The sequence below is a fragment of the Aptenodytes patagonicus genome, chromosome 2 (assembly GCF_965638725.1).
Source record: "Aptenodytes patagonicus chromosome 2, bAptPat1.pri.cur, whole genome shotgun sequence".
NCBI classification, from domain to species: Eukaryota; Metazoa; Chordata; class Aves; order Sphenisciformes; family Spheniscidae; genus Aptenodytes; species Aptenodytes patagonicus.
The window spans coordinates 122,124,884-122,138,089 of NC_134950.1; positions in this window are offsets into that span (position 1 = coordinate 122,124,884).

Below are 13,206 nucleotides of genomic sequence, written 5' to 3' on the forward strand. Positions count from 1 at the left end.
GCTAAGTGTACGAGTTTGGGTTGAGCCCGAGAAAGAAATATAGCTCATGGGAAGTATTTCTCCAGGTGTTGCAAGGAAAGAGCTTTTAAAAACAGCTGCCAATATCTCAGTATCATCTCCTTCATTGCCACCATGTGACTCCTGAGAATGCTGGGTGAAGGCATCTCTAGTGGACAACAGGACAGAGAAGCGCTCTGCTCCCCAGTACCCAGGAGGAGCAGGAAGGGAGCAAGGACTGCCCTTGGGACATCTATCACCTCTGCTCCCTCCACAGGTCTGTCCCCACCATGGTGCTAACTGGAGCCACCCCCACTTGGTGACCTTCATCCACCTCTGCCCCTCCAACCGCTCCTACTCTTCTTTGGAAAAGGTGTCATTAAACGGCAGTGCTGAGACGGGTGAATTACCACAGCTCTGTGCTGGGACAATAAAGCTTGAAGCGGCTCAGTCGTCTTGCCAGGGTGGCTCATAGCACAGTATTACAGGTTTCCCAGCAGTTACTTTGGAGATCAGAAGAGCTGGAGACCAAGGAAATGCTGTTTCTTAACAGGCAACTCTTCCCGCAGCATACCGAGAAGAAAGCAATATTTGTAGCTTATGGGAGGCAGCTTCAAGGTCAGCTGGGGTCTGGCTTGTACTCAGCCTGCCCACAGCTGCTTTCTCTGGTCAAAAAGCCCTGAAAAGCACAGGGAATCCAGCCAGGACTGTGCTGCAGAGGTACGACCCAGGCACTGGAAACCTGCACAGATGGTGTCTTTGGAGAGCGGGCTGTATCTGAATGCAGGCTGAGCAACTAAAGAAAATGTCCCTGCATGGGGTCTGGTGGACTCATTGTACTGCCAGTCACTATTCTCTCTGACTTTGCTCCTGCTCCCATGTTGATATATCCAATATTAATGAGGCATTTATACTCCATCATGGAGCCCTCTAAGAACATGCATTTAATCCTAATGGGGTGTGCTGTTAAATTAATTAATACCATTTTAATTTTTTTTTTTGTTGTTTTGGGGAAGATGATGTATAGCAGGGCTTTTTTTCTCCCCTCTGGAGCAATATAACAAACAGCAGCAGGCTGGATGTTTTGTGCTGCCTGTGGTCTGGCTAATCAGCACGGCTGGCTATAAGTAAGCAGGAGTATGTGCTTGCACAATGTCATGTGTTTCTCAGGGTACTCTGGGAATATCAGTGACACGGGAAGTGACAAGAGTATCAATGACACTAGGACAAGGGGAAATTAACTGTGAGCTGGTGAAAACCACAAAAGGAAATATATTTTCCACTCGAATGGTGCTGCCTGAGTCAAATGCCCAAGCCAGAGAGTTTATTGACCTGCAACATTTGTTGTCACAGGTGCTAAAATACAACCATAGTCAAATCCATCATGTCTCACGTGTTTGGTGACTGCCATTTCACCAGCGTGGGTGGGTACCTTGCCCCCAACATGGAGATGAAGAACCATTACTTTGATTCATCCCATGTGCCAGAGAAGGCAGTTCTTACTGCTCTAAATACTAAAGGATTATGAGTCTTAGAGAGAAATAACAGAAGTAAAGACTCCTCTAGGAAGAGCTGAGCTGAAAAGGAAGCTCAGGCTCATGAGTGTTTATTTCACATAAGCAAATAATAAAGAGAAACCCCAATGTGCGTGCATGCACTATAGTAGGAGTAGGAAACAGTATGGACCTAGAGGCATATCTGGCCACAACTATGCAGAGATTTTAAAACACACAGGCACACAGGCTCATGTGCTCACAGACCCAAGCTGGAGATCTTCCCAGCAGAAGAGACTGTCAAGGACGTGCAGAATTATTTCCCTATAGTTTTGCATTGCAACCTTGCAGGTCTTTAACACTGGGATTTCAATAATGTTATCTAGTGAGGGAAGGAAAGAGCAAAGTTCAAACAGGCTCGAATATCACAGACAATTTGTACTCTGCTTGCCAAGGCTCTCGCTCTTGCAGCATACTCCTCCAGAAGGCAGCGGCAGCAGCCAGTTTTGCGCATCTAATTTGGAAGGGGTTGGGAGGGACAAAGGATCATCTGTGCATCTTTTCAGTATGAAGCCTGCTATTACCTGCCTGCTCAGGATGTTATCATTGCTCTCAGGAAACATGCTTGGATTGCAGAAGAGGCATGAACTGCATTAATTCTGCCCAGCACCTGGGTATTCAGTACTCCTTCGTGCTAATATTTACTGTGCATAATTGTATCACAGAGGTGGACGTTGGACATTTCGGCAGCTATGCAGAGAACATTTGGAGATACAGCTTTTAAGGGCAAGGAGGAGTTTTGAGAGTGAAGGACGTGCATTTTAGAACCCATGGATCAGTGTACAAATCATTTCACCATAGAGATATAAACTGTCATTAGGTTTAAGAGATGGAGGTGAGTTCATCCACCTCTTACAGATTTCCTCATGACTTATTGTTTTCCCCTTTTTTTTTTTTAATAGTAGTGTACATTTTGCACCATGACTCACTGCAAGAGGTGGAGGTTGTGGCAAACTCTCTAGCCAAGGAGTGACAGAAAACAGCACGAGCCCTGCTGGAGAACGCACATGGTCTCAACATGGAGAGCAAACCACATAAGACAATGCCGTTATTCTCTCCTGTCTCCATCAGCTCAGGCTCTGGGGTCTGCTTCATCTCCCACCAAGGACTTTGGCCGAAATACCAGCCGCCCGGTAGTCACCAGGGAGGTCTCTCCCAGCACATCCTCACGCTGCCTTTGTCAGGACCCACCTGAGTTCTCACCACAGCCAACCATGCTGCACCGCAAAATCCTCAGACAGATGAGCAGCAAAACTTTATTTATTTTTTTCCCCTGTGAATTCAACAAAGAAATGCTTTGCCTGCAGCTGTGCATAGCACACCTTCGTCTCTCTCCAGCAGACCTGAACTGGGAGACGTCTGACCTGGTGCAGAGAGGGGTCCAAGGTGCTGGTGGGCTCAATGCATTGCAAAACCGCAGCACCAGCCCCTGTGCAGCCCCTGCCCTGCCTGTCCCCAGCGCCCGCTGCAGCCTGCCCACTGCCCCAGCACCAGTCAGCCCCTTTGCAGGCAGGTGCCTGACACGATGCTCGGCCACAAACTGTGCACTAAGTCATTTTTCTCTCTCACTGTGGGCAGTGTGATAATTTAATAAGTAAACTGATGTTTTGAAGGCTACGAAGTCAGCAGAGGGAAAATAGTAGTGAGGAGGAGAAAGTGTCATGCCAGCAAGCAGCTTTCATTGCATGATGTGAGGCAGGGAAAGCTTCCAGAGGAAAAATGCCACTCCCAGCTAAAAATAAAGTCAGCCCAGGAAGCCTAAACCCAACAGCTTGTCTGCTGCTAACTGAAGCAGCACTAGCTGAGAGAGAAGACATTGATCAGCTTCTGCAAGGGGGCAACAGAATGCCTTCTGCATTTGAATATATTTCATATTTACTAGTTTGTGGAGGAGTATAAAATGTGAAGGCTTTGCTGTTTTGACAGCAGGATGAGATCTTTTCATGCAAATCATAGAGTTGAAAGCGCAAGACGACACCCACCTGAAGGGAAGGATTTCCTACTGGAGTGATGGAGGCTTTTGGGTTCAGAAACCCACATTCTGTTCCACAGGCACCTGTGAGGACTGGGTGCTCAGTGCTTGACTCTCTCACTGAAACTGGTGCAGGGTTTCCCTGTGTCATCCTGCCTCAGCTGCAGAGAAAACTAAGACTTGCCTGCCTTGGTGTCTCTGAGGCTACATGGTGTCCTGCTTACAAAGCAATCTTTGCTCTGAAGGCATTAAAACCTGCTTTCAGTGTACAGCCATTAAAAAAGTCGTGACAGCATCACCCTCTCCTAGACTTCACAGGGACAGTGACAGTCTCACCCTTCATAAATGCCACTCAAGGGGGAACTTAAAAGGCAAAAACCTCTGAGAGAGGTTTATTACGCAAACAAACAAAAATAGCTACTATACACATTGCATTGGAGTGAATATATGACCAAAATCACTCTGGGGGCCTGCCTGTCACTTACAGCCACTCAAAGTTATGCTCTCGAAGTTTACGGAGCCATTATTCCAACCCAAACTATCCTATGATTCTATGATTCTATGATTCTATGATTCTATGATTAGCGGTTCCCGAGCGCATTCTGGCTCTCCATTCATTTGGGGGCTATCTACCGTATGTACAATGCGATATACTGTGTACACCTGTAGCCTCCATGGACTGCCTGTACTGACACTCATAATGGTGAGGGGCCATCAGACTTCCACGTGTGGAGGAGAAAGTGACACCAAGGAGCAAGGAGCCTGCATCATATCTGCAGCAAGGACAGATCTTTCCTTTATATTTAATAGCTTAGGTGTTATAGTCTCATCCTATTTTATCCCAGGGAGCCACTTAAAGAAAATCGCTGTCGTGGTAGAAATTAGCACCACAAAATTTGCCAGACATGATGCATCTGTTTCAGTGTGCTCCCTCTGACAGCCCAGGGTGCTGCAAACAGGAGAGGCTCCTTTAAGCGAACAGTTTGCAGCAAGATTACTGCTAAGCCATTTTCAGAAACACAGACATTTCCTAGGGCAAAAGAGGTTCCTGGTACAAAAGGTGGAGGGAACCTTTTGTCATAATAATCTCAGCCATTTTCACAACACACCAGATTCCCTGGCAGCATGGCGAGTACAAGCGCATGAGACTCAACGCCTGCTGGAGTTGTAGCAATGGGGAGAGAAAAGCTTAACACTCATGGCACTGTTCCCCACATTCAAAGGCTCTTGGAGGAAACTGCCAGGAAAGCAAATATGTATTTAAGCGGGGATGTCTCCGGAGACTTAGGAATCTTTCTACTGGATGTTCTGAATATGGTTGCGAGTCTCAGAAATCCTGATAAGAAAGTTCCTGCTGAGATGTTCTGTTGAAGTTAAAATGCCTATATGGAATCACTGGAAATCAGCAAATAAAATGTGCATTAGAGACTCACCATGCACATTTTCAAGCCTTTGGAGAATTATATTACATGCAAAAGAGGAAGAAGGATTTATGGAGATTTACAGAACGGTAAACATATTTATTTTGATTATGAATATTAGAACCATGTATGTTGTACATGAGTACTAATCCATGCATTAAGCTGTGAGGATTTTGCTGTGTTTTTCTTGGCTATTTATAAGAAGTAAGGCACTTGCTGCATTGATTTGTGACCCCATCCCCTTTACTCAGCCATGACATTTGCTCCTGCATTCAGCTGTGACTCAGAGATCTCCAAAGCATGAGGACATTCAGTTCCCAGGACATACCTTTAGTCTACCTCTAATTTTAATGAACCAGAAATGGAACGAGGAACAGAAAAAGGAGGTGATTGAAAACCAGGGCAGCTTCTCCAGAGGTGCTCTGATAGCTGGGGACTAGGAAACCCATCTAGACCATAGCAGTACACTGCTGCTATGGTGCCCGCAACTCCTTTTATCACAGAAGCATCTTGTGTTTTCAATGCCCACTATGGATATGCTTTTAGCACACCAGGCAGACAGTGACACTCTCAAAGCTCTTGTCTGCATACAGCTTTATCTACTGTCATCAAAAATGTAAAAAGGGGAGAGATTTTGTTTTTCAAGTATGGGTAAAAACAGGTTTATGCTCTGTTCATGCAGGGAGACGCTCCCTGCTACAGCCTCCAGGGCTGTGAGCTGGGTAGACAAAACCCAATGGAGAGAGGGCAAGCCCAGACCCTGGAAGAAAGACCAAAACCCAGGTCACAGCCACCAGGCTTCTGCCTGCGCTGGCAGGGGAGAGAAGAGAGGCAGAAAGGAGGCATTAATACCATGTAGTCCCGTGGTGAGGGCAGTGCGGTGCTGCCTGCCCCAGCTGCCTTCCCTTCTTCCCTCCTCCACCACTGCCTACCCTGGGCAAACAACTTCCCAGGCAGCTGTGGCAGCTTCGTCTCGGTACATCAACCTCTTCATAGCAAAACTCTGGGAAGTGGGCAAAGGAAGGGAAACCCAGTAACAAACCAAGGACTAACAAATGCATAGCAGCAGAAATCACTGAGAGAGATTTGCCTGAGAGATATTTGCAAAACCCCACCACTAATGCAACTGTGGGCTGCAAAAGGTATGGGGTCAAAAAGAGACCTTGCTTCATCAAGCTGCTTTTTGAAGGAGAAAATGGACATTTGTGGGGAAAGGGCTGCAAATGATGAAATGAAGGTGGAATAGGAGAAAAATACTATATATTTATATATCCTTATTTATAGAGGTGGGACAACAGAGGACTTTGCTGCAGTTGATGAGGAGGCTGGCTTTCCCTCTGAGGCACAGGGAATTTATGTAAACAGGAAGCAGTGAGCAGCCTGGCCGTCACAAAGTATAAAAAAACCCCTTTGGTCTGGCCCTGATCTATATAATGACACATATATATGGTCTAGATAAGACAATACAGAGGCAGTGACTTTGTTCTTATCTAACTGCCTGATTAATATGTCTGCAGTTAGCTGGACACTGGACTCAATAAAGGCAGTGAGTAGGAAGGAGATAAGCAAGGGCACAGTGATATATTTGTTCAGGTGTTTTAGCATGACAAACATTTGACACCTGCAGTCTTCCTTTGTATTTAATAAATTCCCCTCCCATTCCCTGAAGGTTCAGATCTCTATGGCTGCCTCTTCGGAGAAGCAGATAAATGGCTTTTCTAGTATCAGGGTTAGGCAAAAAAGCTGGAGAGGCTTGTTTGTGTGCACCATGGGCACTCCATCGCCAGGGAGGCAGGAATGCAGGCAGCCAGAGAGAGATCTCACTGTGGCAGAACTGAGTAATAAAGAAATGGGAATTTCTGGGGCAAACTCTGCCTCATTTTATGAGCCAGGTTCTCCTCCCATCTGCAGCAGTAAAACCCCTCAGCACTGTTGAGCTGACATCTGGGAGATGCTGTGCTGCTTCCAGTCTCACTGACTGATGGGAGCCCTGGGCAATAAGGATCCCTGAAAATCAGACTAGTGGCTTTTAGGCTTTTTTACATTTTGTTTTCAGGGGATTTCCTAAAATGGAAACATTATCTTATTAATTCTTCAGCCACAACAATCTTGGAGCAGATTTCTGGCTTATTAAAAATACTGCAGTATGTCAGGCAGTGCCAAGCTAACATAAAACTAACTCTACCTAAAAAAGTAACTTGCTAAAAAGAAAACCTGATTTTCTAGATCCTTTATGTACTTTATAGTTACTTATCATAATGATAATGGTATAATAAGTGGTGTAAAACTCCAACTTACTAGGGTTTTTTTTATTTTCCTTTTGTACCAATGCAAAAGACTGCAGTTGGCGAGCAAAGAAAATTGGACCATGTTAAATATCCTGTATCTCTTTGAGCCCCAGCTCTGCTGTGGACCTCCTCTCTCCCCAAAACCTGTCAGAAACATTTTAAGACTTCAAGGCGGACCAGACCCCACTTGCTTCTCCATTCTGGTCTTACAGAGAAAAAAAAAAGCAGCAGGAAGAGGAGATGTTTGACCCTGGCTCACTGAGGCTGCAGGAGACCCCAAAGATGAAGTGTCTGTCTGCCAGTGAGTTGGGTTTGCTTTGGATGGCAATGATCCACCCATAGGAAGGGATCCTGGATGACATATTTATCAAGCTGCTCTCCATCACTATTCCCTTCTCCCTGACAGAGAAACTATGTGAGGCCTGGCGAATGTGTGGGACGGACTGACAGTCCCCCTGGCCACCAGCAGCAGCAGCTTAGTGGCAGGGAAAAAGAGACACTCGATAAGAAATCTTCAGAAAGGATTAGAGGTAGACTAAATTTGCAGTCTTAAAAATGCAAGAACATTTAGGTTCACACCATTCCCCTTGTCACTACCATCTTTGTCTTTTCAGTAAATTCAGTGAAATCCCATCCCTAGTTCTGACAGCAAAATTTCCACTGATTTCGGTGGGGATCTGCAGTGTGACCCTCTGCATACTCAGACTTTGTGTCTGCTGTGCTTGCAGCCAGCGTGACTGAAAACTATGGGCCAGAAAATCAGCAGGGGCAATCTGGTGTAACATCCCATTCCCAGCTCAGGATCTGGCCCTGCCTTTGCGAATTGCTTTTTGCAGCTTTACAAAGACACCATCGCAGTCCTGGCAAAACTGACTGCAAAAACGAAAGGGCGTGAAGAAGTAATTTTAATTCCAACATCTGGTGCAGCTTTCAGCAAGATGTTAGCGTAAAACACACGGCAGCATCTGATCTCCCGTTCCCCTCCCACCCGAGAGGCTGCCTTTGCTCTGCAACCCACACAGGACAGTGACTGGCGCAGCTCATCCTGCTCTCCGCAGTGGTAGCCCCATAAGAGGAGTGGTCCTTGCGGGCACCAGGTGCATGCCCGCACACCTCCGTGTTGATGCTATGGATGTGAACACTTCTCCTTACTTAGAATTAGCTACCGTCCATCCTGATTTCCTGGTGGTGTGAATTCAGAAAGGAGGGACATGACCAGCGGATGATACAGGGGTGGTTTAGTGAACCAGGCTTGAATGCAGTGAAAGAAAAAGGAGGGGAGAAGAGAGGTGCTCCCATGAGAGAGAGATCTTCACACCAAAATGAGGGACATCTGGCTGAGCCGTGGTTTCGTCAGCAGAGATGCCAGCAGCACGGCATGGGCTTCCCACCAGCTGGAAAACGCAGCGTGTGTCCCTGGTTCTGGGTGTCCCTCCGACAGCTCGCTCCACATCCCCATGGCTACATCTGCCCTTGTATTGTTTTCCATGCTCGGGAGATTAGCCTCCCAGAGATACGCCTGTCTACACGTCACCCGCAGTGCAGTCATGCCCACGGTTTGGTTCAAGATTTGACCTTTCATACTGGCTCTTATTTAGTTGTATAATTTCTTCTAAACAAAGCCACCCAGACTGCTGGGGGAGGGAAAAGTAAAACGAGCTTTTACTCTGGAGATAGATAGAAAACAGGACAGGATTCCCCATTGAGTCGCAGAAACACCCAGGGGCTCTGACCAGAAGAGATCAGAGCCCTGGTGTGTCTGCACAGCGCCCAGTCCGCGGTGCAAGGCAGTCGGTGCCCTGGAGAGCTTACCAACTGCCAACCCAGCTTGGATAAGGCAGTCATCTGCCGGGCACGTTGTATGGTCTGCAGCTTCCCCAGTAACTGGGAGTGGGCTGTGCACTTCGGAAAGGTGCAGCTCAAACCCAGGGAACTCTTCGAGGATGGAGAATAAAACAGGGTTTAACCAAAACAGTGCGGGTCTTGCAGGGCATGCCATGCTCTTCCCTAGTGTCCTACTGGCCTGCAACCAAGCCATCGTCTCTCTTCTTCCAAAACCTCCTGGAAAAAAGCCCGCCTGGTTTCACCAGTCTCTTTCTTGGACATTGAGACCAGAACGGAAGAATTTTGGCAGGTCAGGTATTGAGCTTTTTCCAGTAGATTATCATGACGTTATACTCTGCAGTTCTGCCCCCTTTTTTTTCTGGCTTTGCATGTTTGTGTCTGAGAGAGAGATGTGTTTGCATGTGTTCAGCAAACAGCTAGCTTTAATTCACCTATCTATCTCCAGTATCGATGACAGCACCCGCTGCAATTGCCAGGCACATCCGACAGCTGCAGTGGATGTGAACAGCTCGCAGCAACACACCTTCAGTGGACCAGCTGGATATTGCTAAGCTGGATACTGCCTTGGTGCCAGTGTAGAGACACCCGCAGGTCCCCTCTATGTGTCCCTGCACAGGAAAGCAATGGCTGCATGTTAGCCAGGGGCCACAGACTGAGCGGGAGACGATGAGCACCTTCATGGGAAATGTGGTTCTGCTTTGGGGTCACTGGGATGGGCAGCAGGGAGGTACCACCTGGCTTCTGGCTGTGCTGCAGCTCTCAGCATCTTTTCAGGATCAAGCCCTTCATTACCCGCTCAGGGTGTCTGAGATTATGCAAAGGCTGTTTTCATGAAAAAGCAGAAATATCTGTCCCAGGACCCACCATCTCAAAGCAGACACCACAGAGCGATCCCAACAGACTCAGAGCACAGCATCCCACCAGAAGATGTGACGTGCTTGCTTTACATCTACACACCTTAGCAGCACACCTCCTCTGAAGTGAGGATGAGGATCAGGTCTCCATAATTGTGTTTTTATACAGTAAGAGGATATTATTCAAGTGCTGTAATCAAATTCCAACTCAAAAGAACACGCACAAGGGAAATAAGTAATCTTCCCGGTGTTTACATTCATTACACTGAGTAACTCTGCACTGGGCAGTTCTCAGAACTAAGTTTTGAAGGGCAAACATGGCTTAACCGGGTTTGTTCTAGTGGAAGAAAGAAAAACAGTTTGGGCAAATTAAGAACAAACCTTAAGCCTCAGCTGCAATCTAAAATTAGGTTTCAAAGTGCAAAAAGAATGCAAAGATCCAAGCAATTATTTTGTCTCCTTTTATTGTTGATTGCCTCTGTCTTTCCAAACATCAGGCTGTTCTGGAAGCAAAAACATTAGGAAATATATCTTTAAAAAGTTTTTTAAGAATACCTGGTTCAACTGAAATTTGCAAGTCCACGGGATAAAAATCAGTCAAGTAAGAATAAAAGTTCACTCAATCTTTTTTTAAAACAAAAGATGGGCCAACTCAACTGTGAAATTCAGCTATGGGGACAGATTTTGGATACTGCAAATGTCTGCCTTTGCGATCAAACTTCACTGTAGCTTATTACTGAAACAGAGCGGTCACGAAGCTTTGACCCGGATCAGCAGGTTAAATTCATTCTCAAGGGCTACAAAGTCCTCACAGGATCTTGGCAGCCCGGGATACCAGGGCTCTGCCTCTGGTTCTTCTGATTCTCCACTAGTTTTGTCAAAAGCCATTTCCCCTTCAGCTTCTGCAGTGGGGCAGGTACATAGCCCATGGAGTCACTGGTGGCAAGAGCAGACCTGACTTGGATAGTTTCCCTCTAGGTGAGATGAAAGGGAAGGGAACGCTCACCAGGTGATGCTATCATTATCAGGCAGCTGCCAGGATCGTCTGGGCACATTGCACTGGACTTTCAACTCCCAACAGGGAGCACCGCTAGTTTTTCCCATGTATAATTTGTGATGCATACCCAATGAGTCACTCCTAACAAATAAAGTTCTTCAATGGCAGCAATACCACCCCATTACTCTCCCGAGCATAACAGCAAGATAGTGAAGCCAGTCTAATTACCTCTTCCCCCAGCTAATGATCATTCATTGGATTTGAGATGACTCATAGCTGGCCTTTGATCATCACCAGTCCTGCACACAGCGTCTTCCTGGTAGGATGAGAGCTGCGGTGGCTGTGCAAAGGACTTGGCTTGCTTGCGAGACTCTTACCCTGGCAGCTGCGATGAGGTTTGCCGGGGCAGGTGGTGGGGGAGCTAGGCTGTCCCCGTCCTGCGGCGATGGGATGATGTGCACAGCTGAATGCTGTGGGGCTGTTTTGATGTAAGCTAAAGGCATCTCCCCACCGTCAAACCTCGTTGCGGTCAGACAGAGGGTGGGGGGCAGCTGCGGGAGGCAAGAGGAAGAGACACGGCTGCTTCCAGCCTCTCTTGGTGCGAACTCACCACTTCACCTTTGCAAGCTGTAACAACCATGACAACAAGGCCAGTTACACTGAAAATGAAATGGGTTCAAGGTCCAACATCAAAGGGGAGCAGCTTCTACCCACACTGCTCTCAGAGTGTGAGGCTCCACAGCAAATTTGTGGTTAGCCTGCTGAAAGCCCCCAGGAATTGCTCAGCCAGTCTGTTCTCGTCAACAAGGAAATTCCTGTCCTTGGGTTTTCAGTTTTGTTGTTTTTTTTTAACTGCTCTGTCTAATCTAGGAGAGGGTTTGGAGCAAACAAAGCAAAGCCCAGGTGCCCCTGGGCCTTCTCCTCCCATAGCCCATCACGCCCTGCAAAAAAGCAGCAATGGAGCTTAAGATCTCGCTGTTGCTGGGATTTGGGTAGTGTGACCAGTGTCAAATGTCCACCCTCCTTTCATAATTTTTAATAACTCCACATGCCTGGGGTCTTTGGTTTTTGATGTCATTCATCAGCCAGTTATGTGCAAAGAAGTTAAATAAAGGCACTACTACCTGCCACTTGCACTGACCCCCAAAATCTGTATCCCAAGCAAACTCCACGAAGGTCAGTGAGGAAACACAGGCCTGAACACGAGGGAGAACTAGAGGACTAGGGAGGGAGGAAAACCTCATTTGCTACAGGATAAGTCCTTACCTACAGCTGTGTTCCTCTGTGATTTAATGAAGGATGCTGTTTCCTACCGCGTTATGAAGCTGGATTTTTCACTAGTCCTGAACTGGCGAGCGCTGGGGGGGGTCCTCACACAGGTGTTCCCATGCAGAAGTTCAGGGTTGCATCCTGCTGTATCTTCTGCACCGAGAGGAGCACAGCTCAAGGTTACCCTGCAGCCTTGCTGCAGAGGGGAATTTGAGACATGACTCAGGGATTCTGCATCAGCCGGTCCTCTCCCCGGCTCTGCCCAAAGTAGCATCTTCAGTTTCAGAAGCCTTTGAGGAGATGCCCAATGAATCCAGGATTGAAATGGTGCAGCAAGGAAGACCTGGGAGATACCTAGCATGTATTCAGTATCTCACACCACTGCTCAGTGCAGGAAAGAGGAACACATGCTGCGGTTCAGCTGTACAGCCCCCAGGCTCTCCTATAGCACAGAGGCCCCACACAAAAAATATGCTGGGAGAAGAGCAGGACTCATTCGTGATCAGGAGACACTGAGATGAAAGATAATTGATAGTGTCTGTAGCTGTTCAGCATGTTTCCACACAGGACACTACTGTATTTTGTATTCTGACTTTGAGCCTCTCTCCCCTACTTTTTCTAAACAGCAGCATCAGCGTTAATTGCAAAGCACTGTGTGAGAGTTCCAATTAAGCAGCTTTCACTGAATGGTACTAGGATATATTTTAAACCCTTTATGGGGTTATGCATATTTTTAACTCTTGGAAGAAACTTTGTTTCCAGGGAAGTACGTTGCTGATAAGACCAGCTCTGTAAATAAAGACAAAACCAGCTTTTTCAAGGTGGGAGTAATCTGATGCTCAAAGTGAGCAGGAAGCATATAGCTTCACAGTGTATTTGCACTAGTGCCAGCCTCCCCAGTAACATAAATTGCAGCACCATAGAGCAATATTTGCTCTCTGAAAGCAGAAACATATCTATATGCTAAGGCAGAGCCATGACTTTTAGGGAACTATTTGGTTGCTATTGAA